The 7,500-nt window shown below is 52.2% G+C and overlaps 1 protein-coding gene across 3 annotated transcripts in view; it reads left to right on the top strand.

Annotated features, from left to right (window-relative positions):
- The window catches only part of C3G (C3G guanyl-nucleotide exchange factor), a 411,105-nt gene that overhangs the window by 58,505 nt on the left and 345,100 nt on the right, over nucleotides 1-7,500 (top strand). The window lies entirely within an intron of this gene.

Genomic DNA, 7,500 nt, shown 5'->3' with positions numbered 1-7,500 from the left:
CACCAGCTGGTGATGACCGGGGTGGGTGTCCACCCTACACCAGCTGGTGATGACCGGGGTAGGTGTCCACCCTACACCAGCTGGTGATGACCGGGGGGGGTGTCCACCCTACACCAGCTGGTAATGACCGGGGTAGGTGTCCACCCCACACCAGCTGGGTCATTACTATTTGATCCAGCTGTTGAGCGCGGATCATTACACTGGGACGTAACCTCTCGCCAGCTTCAAGATATTATTGATCGGGGCATCACTACCGGGGTATGGGAGTTGGGTGAACACATTCACTCTTGGATTATGAAGTATATTGGGTTATTACCTCCATGGTGAGGAGAAGTATTGACTTTGATTATATTTTGAGGGGATTTTATTTGATGTTACTCATACATCATTTCATTGATGGTGTGATTGAGGTGCACATGGCCTGGGGTAGGTGTACGTAAGTGTGGAGTGTACATGTAGGTGTACGTAAGTGTGGAGTGTACATGTAGGTGTACGTAAGTGTGGAGTGTACATGTAGGTGTACGTAAGTGTGGAGTGTACATGTAGGTGTACGTAAGTGTGGAGTGTACACGTAGGTGTACGTAAGTGTAGAGTGTACATGTAGGTGTACGTAAGTGTGGAGTGTACATGTAGGTGTACGTAAGTGTGGAGTGTACATGTAGGTGTATGTAAGTGTGTAGTGTGCATGTAGGTGTACGTAAGTGTGGAGTGTACATGTAGGTGTACGTAAGTGTGGAGTGTACATGTAGGTGTACGTAAGTGTGGAGTGTACATGTAGGTGTACGTAAATGTGGAGTGTACATGTAGGTGTACGTAAGTGTGGAGTGTACATGTAGGTGTACGTAAATGTGGAGTGTACATGTAGGTGTACGTAAGTGTGGAGTGTACCCGTAGGTGTACGTAAGTGTGGAGTGTACACGTAGGTGTACGTAAGTGTGGAGTGTACACGTAGGTGTACGTAAGTGTGGAGTGTACGTGAGTACAATACACCCACACAGGAAGGTGCCGGCTGGGCCCGAGTGGGTTTCCAGAGGACCTTTTCGTACCACAGGATGGGTGTATAACGTACATCTCGATACATGGTATGTAATTACAGGATATACAGGGAGACTGATGGTTACGGATGATTAATTACATGATTTGGGTCATTACAGTGGATTACAGTGGTACAGGTACATTGCCTACACACAAACATGTCGCTGGTGAGGGTGGGAGACGGGTGGTGGTGGGTGGGTAGTGGTGGAGGTAGGCTAATGGTGGTGGTGGGTGGGTAGTGGTGGAGTTAGGCTAGTGGTGGTGGTGGGTGGGTAGTGGTGGAGGTAGGCTGTTGGTGGGTGGATAGTGGTTGAGGTAGGCTAGTGGTGGTGGTGGGTGGGTAGTGATAGAGTTAGGCTAGTGGTGGTGATGGGTGGGTAGTGATGTGGTGTGGTGGGTGGGTAGTGATGTGGTGGGTGGATGGGTAGTGGGTGTGGTGTGGTTGGTGGGTAGCGGTGGGTGGGTAGTGGGTGTGGTGTGGTGGGTGGGTGTGGTGTGGTGGGTGGGTAGTGGTGGAGGTAGGCTAGTGGTGGTGGTGGGTGGGTAGTGATGTGGTGTGGTGGGTGGGTAGTGATGTGGTGTGGTGGGTGGGTAGTGGGTGTGGTGTGGTGGATGGGTAGTGGGTTTGGTGTGGTGGGTGGGTAGTGGTGGGTGGGTATTGGTAGTGGTGTAGTGGGTGGGTGGGTAGTGGTGGTGGGTGGGATGTGGTGGGTGGGTAGTGGTGGGTGGGTGGGTAGTGGTGGGTGGGGTGTGGTGGGTAGGTAGTGGGTGTGGTGTGGTGGGTGGGTAGCGGCGGTAGTGGTGGTGGGTGGGTAGTGGGTGTGGTGTAGTGGGTGGGTGGGTATGGCAGGTGAGGAGGGGCGGCGCTGGTGGCAAGGCCGAGGTCGCCTCCCTCCCCCACGCCACATAACCCGGCTGGAGGGTAACGCTCAGGCCGGCCGGATATCCGGGGACCCGCGCCCCACACACACACACACACACACACACACACACACCTGGGGCGAGGGGACGCGGGTACGGGGAGGGGGGGGGAATGGGAAGCCTTGGGAGAGCCAAGGGTGAAAGGCAGGTATGGGGGAAGGGGGGGGCGTTGGAGGACTTAGAGAGAGAGAGAGAGAGAGAGAGAGAGAGAGAGAGAGAGAGAGAGAGAGAGAGGGGCTGCTGAGGGTGGAGGGAAGGGAGAGCGAAGGCGACCCTGGAGGTGAGAGGTGTGTGTGTGTGTGTGTGTGTGTGTGTGTGTGTGTGTGTGTGTGTCTGTGTGTGTGTGTGTGGGGCAACACGGGTAAGACAGCTGGGGGGGAGGGGAGGAGGGGGAAAGGGGGTGAGGAGGAGAAAGAGGAAAAGGATTACAGGCGCGCCCTAGGGAGAGGGAGGAAGGGAAGGGAGGAGGGGGAGGAAGACACAGAAACCCTGGAAGGTGGAGGAGGTGTGGGGGAAGAGGGTCGGCCTCAGGGCAGGAGAGTGAGAGGCTGGACAAGAGAGAGAGAGAGAGAGAGAGAGAGAGAGAGAGAGAGAGAGAGAGAGAGAGAGAGAGAGAGAGAGAGATGGGGTTGCCAGTACACAAGGTGTCCAGAGTGCCGCGCCCTGGACCAGCGCCCACACAGTGGACCAGACCAGCCAGGCTGCTGGGGGCTGCTACGTAGGCCTGAGGGGCTGCGGCCTCCAACAACATGGTCGACCAGCAACGCAAATCCAGCTGCTTGGTCGACCAGCGATCCAATCCAACACCTTGGTCGACCAGCGACCCACTCCAACAGCTTGGTCGACCAGCGACCCAATCCAACACCTTGTTCGACCAGCGATCCAATCCAACACCTTGGTCGACCAGCGACCAAATCTAACAGCTTGGTCGACCAACAACCCAGTCCAACAGCTTGGTCGACCAGTGACCCAATCCAACACCTTGGTCGACCAGCGACCCACTCGAACATCTAGGTCGACCAACAACCCAATCCAGCCGCTTGGTCGACCAGCGACCCAATGCAACTCCTTGGTCGACCAGCGACCCAGTGGAACAGCTAGGTCGACCAACCACCCAACCTAGCAGCCAGGGCCCAGCCCGTGCTGTGGTGGGGGGGTTTAAGACCCGCCCAAGACTGCACCAGATAATAGGCAGGACAGACGCGTGTCGCTCACCGCATATCCTCTTTTGATTCATGACACTGTTGTGTGCCGCAACGCCCACTGTGCACAGCTGCCACTGGTTGTGCTTCATCTGGAGGTGTTGTTGACCACTTGGCCAGACTTCTGGTACAGTTCACGTGGGTTTAATCCTTGTAGTTACGTTTGTACGAGGTGAAGAGGCTTCACAAGCGTCTTGGAGGGGTTTGTAGGGAAGGTAGTGATGACGTGAGAGCTGGGTGGGAGGCGAGAGCTGAAAATTTTGGAGGGACGGTAGAGCTAAGAACCCCACAGGTGCTGTCATGTGATTTTTTTTATTTTGATTTTGAACTAGCGTTTCAATGATGACATGGGTGAAGGGTCTATGGCCTAGGGTTAGGTAGAGGCAAGTGTGGAGTGCACAGCACATCATTGTAAAAGAACTCCAATGTTATTTGTTATTATTATTATTATTATTATTATTATTATTATTATTATTATTATTGTTATTATTATTATTATTGATTATTTATAGGAGGGACGGTAATGAGGTGGTTAGCGTGAGGACAAGAGTGCGGGATAGGAACCGTGAGGGTGGGGGGCGGCCGTGACCATGTTCCACAAGGTCAGCCCGGCACGACCCCCCCCCCCCCCCCCCCCCACACACACACACACACACACACACACACTCACGCGACCCGCCTTACCTCGCGCTCGCGCGCTCAGTTGGTACAGTCGTGCGGTGTTAACTGTGCGAGCACGAACGCACGATGTTTAGGTAGAACACGGCAAGGCACACGGTGTACATGGTGTACATGGTGTACGTTGTGGATATTGGAGTACACCCGGGCGACGCGGTCTTAACGGGGGGTCATCATCCGCTTTAGTTCCGTGGACACCGCAGGAGACGCTGTATAGGGCGGACTGTGGGCCCGTCTGCCCAGACTGCTGGGCGGTGGAAGACCTCGGAAGCCACCTGCAGTGTATACTGCTGGTGAACACTTGTAATCCACGGGGGGAAATGGAACACGATAAGTTCCCAAGTGCACTTTCGAGTAATAATCACATCATCAGGGGAGACATAAGAGAGAAATAGAAGTCAGTTGATATACATCGAAGAGACGAAGCTAGGACGCCATTTGGTAAACATGTGATTGTCCGGGCGTCTTAGCTTCGTCTCTTCGTTGTATATCAACTGACTGTTATATTTCTCTCTTGTGTCTCCCCTGATGATGTGATTATCACACGAAAGTGCACTTGGGAACTTATCGTGTTTCATTTTCCCCGTGGACTCATAGGAATATCTTGATCCACATGGTACAAAGCCTAGGGGAAAATACATGTAAATCTGTAAATACAATACGGGTGTTTACATCTATTTTACAGTGTGCACATTCAAGCGTTGTGCCCATGTGCATGTCTTGTGAAGTGTGGTCGGGTGTGCACATTCAAGTGGTGTGCACATGTGCATGTCTTGTAAAGTGTGGTTGTGGTGTGCACATTCAAGTGTTGTGCGCATGTCACTTGAAATTGATCGGGCAGGTGTGCGTATAGTCGTGTGTTGTGCACGTGTGTGTGTGTGTGTGTGTTGAAGCGTGGCCGGGTGTGTGTGTGTGTGTGCCTGTGCAGGTGTTGCTGGAGAGGCAGCTGTTCACATCTGGTCGACTGTGGTGGTGGTGGTGGGCTGTGAGGTTGGTAGATACACACACACACACACACACACACACCCGGGGCATTTCCAGCTCCTCCTCCTCCCCGCTCATCCCACACACACACACACACACACACACACACACACACACACACACACACACACACACACAGACACCCGCTTGTCGTGCGCTCGATGGCTTGGGAGGTAATAAAGGATATTAGGGAGGGAGGTCCCGGAAGGCGTGTGTATGTGTGTGTGTTTGTGTGTGTGTGTGTGTGTAGTGGATGTGTGTGTGTCTCTGTGGCGAATTAAAGATGATGAGAAAGCGTTCTGTGAGTTTGAGAGAGAGAGAGAGAGAGAGAGAGAGAGAGAGAGAGAGAGAGAGAGAGAGAGAGTTATCTCCTCGAAGTTTGTGTGTGTGTGGTGGGGTGTGGTGTGAGGGAGCTGGAAATGCCCCGAGCTGGTATCCAATGTGAAGCATGTGTTGGGGTTCGACATGCTTCACCCACCGTGTTGGCTGGGTGGCGTGTGGTGGTCACGGCCCTGGTCAGCAGGCGACCTAGGAATTACCCAGGACACCTGCAAAGTGATGGGACGACCTAGGAATTACCCAGGACACCAGCAAAGTGATGGGACGACCTAGGAATTACCCAGGACACCTGCCAAGTGATGGGACGACCTAGGAATTACCCAGGACACCTGCAAAGTGATGGGACGACCTAGGAATTACCCAGGACACCAGCAAAGTGATGGGACGACCTAGGAATTACCCAGGACACCAGCAAAGTGATGGGACGACCTAGGAATTACCCAGGACACCAGCAAAGTGATGAGACGACCTAGGAATTACCCAGGACACCAGCAAAGTGATGGGACGACCTAGGAATTACCCAGGACACCAGCAAAGTGATGGGACGACCTAGGAATTACCCAGGACACAGGCAAAGTGATGGGATGACCTAGGAATTACCCAGGACACCAGCAAAGTGATGGAACGACCTAGGAATTACCCAGGACACCAGCAAAGTGATGGGACGACCTAGGAATTACCCAGGACACCAGCAAAGTGATGGGACGACCTAGGAATTACCCAGGACACCAGCAAAGTGATGGGACGACCTAGGAATTACCCAGGACACCAGCAAAGCGATGGGACGACCTAGGAATTACCCAGGACACCAGCAAAGTGATGGGACGACCTAGGAATTACCCAGGACACCAGCAAAGTGATGGGACGACCTAGGAATTACCCAGGACACCAGCAAAGTGATGAGACGACCTAGGAATTACCCAGGACACCAGCAGAGTGATGGGACGAGCTAGGAATTAACCAGGACACCAGCAAAGTTATAGGACGACCTATTGATTATATTATAACGGATCACGAGAGAGAGAGAGTGTAGCATGTACACTTGGCAGCGAGTGGGAGAAGGGCGACCATCTTATCCTTGGGTACGTGTGTGTGTGTGTGTGTGTTGTGTGTGTGTGTTGTGTGTGTGTGTGTTGTGTGTGTTGTGTGTGTGTGTGTGTGGGGAAGCGAGCGAGGGGAACACCTGCGTTGTTGACTGCGGGTCACAGAGAAGGTCAGCAAAGGTCGTGAAGAGGATTGCGTAGGTCCCCGGGAAGTGCTGCCCGTGACTGAGGCACAGTGACAGTGTGCACCCCGTTGCTCACCAACGTGAGACGAAGGGTATTCGAGTACATGGTATTCGAATAGTCATTTCCCTATTTGGGGCGACCATAGCCTAGCGGTAGCGCTCCCGCCTTGTTGCACCGGGGTCCTGGGCTCGATCCTGGCTGTTGGAGGTTTGTATGTTATTTGAAAGTGCGTGTTCATAGGCACTTTGTTCGTATAATATATATATATATATATATATATATATATATATATATATATGTGTGTGTGTGTGTGTGTGTGTGTGTATATATATATATATGATACAGCGCTGGTGGCTGATTCATGTGAGAAACTACAGAAGCTGGTGACTGAGTTTGGTAGTGTGTGAAAGAAGAAAGTTAAGAGTAAATGTGAATAAGAGCAAGGTAATTAGGTACAGTAGGGTTGAGGGTCAAGTCAATTGGGAGGTAAGTTTGAATGGAGAAAAACTGGAGGAAGTAAAGTGTTTTAGATATCTGGGAGTGGATCTGGCAGCGGATGGAACCATGGAAGCGGAAGTGGATCATAGGGTGGGGGAGGGGGCGAAAATACTGGGAGCCTTGAAGAATGTGTGGAAGTCGAGAACATTATCTCGGAAAGCAAAAATGGGTATGTTTGAAGGAATAGTGGTTCCAACAATGTTCTATGGTTGCGAGGCGTGGGCTATGGATAGAGTTGTGCGCAGGAGGATGGATGTGCTGGAAATGAGATGTTTGAGGACAATGTGTGGTGTGAGGTGGTTTGATCGAGTAAGTAACGTAAGGGTAAGAGAGATGTGTGGAAATAAAAAGAGCGTGGTTGAGAGAGCAGAAGAGGGTGTTTTGAAATGGTTTGGGCACATGGAGAGAATAAGTGAGGAAAGATTGACCAAGAGGATATATGTGTCGGAGGTGGAGGGAACGAGGAGAAGTGGGAAACCAAATTGGAGGTGGAAAGATGGAGTGAAAAAGATTTTGTGTGATCGGGGCCTGACCATGCAGGAGGGTGAAAGGAGGGCAAGGAATAGAGTGAATTGGATCGATGTGGTATACCGGGGTTGACGTGCTGTCAGTGG

The sequence above is a fragment of the Panulirus ornatus genome, chromosome 41, assembly GCF_036320965.1.
Source record: "Panulirus ornatus isolate Po-2019 chromosome 41, ASM3632096v1, whole genome shotgun sequence".
In the NCBI taxonomy this organism is placed as follows: domain Eukaryota; kingdom Metazoa; phylum Arthropoda; class Malacostraca; order Decapoda; family Palinuridae; genus Panulirus; species Panulirus ornatus.
The sequence above is the reverse complement of the archived record's forward strand: the minus strand, read 5'-3'. Positions and strand labels throughout refer to the sequence as shown.